This window comes from Mobula hypostoma, chromosome 3 (assembly GCF_963921235.1).
Source record: "Mobula hypostoma chromosome 3, sMobHyp1.1, whole genome shotgun sequence".
NCBI classification, from domain to species: domain Eukaryota; kingdom Metazoa; phylum Chordata; class Chondrichthyes; order Myliobatiformes; family Myliobatidae; genus Mobula; species Mobula hypostoma.
Genome location: NC_086099.1, coordinates 116643525 through 116643908, shown reverse-complemented (window position 1 = coordinate 116643908; position 384 = coordinate 116643525). Strand labels below are relative to the sequence as shown.

Genomic DNA, 384 nt, shown 5'->3' with positions numbered 1-384 from the left:
TGCCGTGACTCGGATTCGAACCGAGGTTGCTGCGGCCACAACGCAGAGTACTAACCACTATACGATCACGGCCTCACACATCAGCGGTGCGGAATCTGCTGTCTAGACCTCTGAGACAGATGTGACTCAGTCAATGGCTGTTACTGCCTTTGCGGATTTACCGCAGAGACACAAGCACTCAATACTGGAAATACTCAGCAGAAGCGACAGGAGAAACCGAGCAACGCACAAAAATTGCTGGAAGAACTCAGTAGTCCAGCATGCATCACCAGAAAAAGTAAGCATTCGGCTTTTAGGGCTGAGACCCTTATTAATGCCCGAAGCGTGCACTGTCCACTCTTTTCTATAGATGCTACATGGCCTGCTGGATTTTTCCCCACATTT

The 384-nt window shown here is 49.5% G+C and overlaps 1 non-coding gene across 1 annotated transcript; it reads right to left on the bottom strand.

Moving 5' to 3' along the window:
- Positions 1–72, bottom strand: trnah-gug (transfer RNA histidin (anticodon GUG)). Its single transcript has one exon. It is a non-coding gene; the product is annotated as a tRNA-His (tRNA).
- Between the last annotated feature and the right edge of the window lie 312 nt (positions 73–384).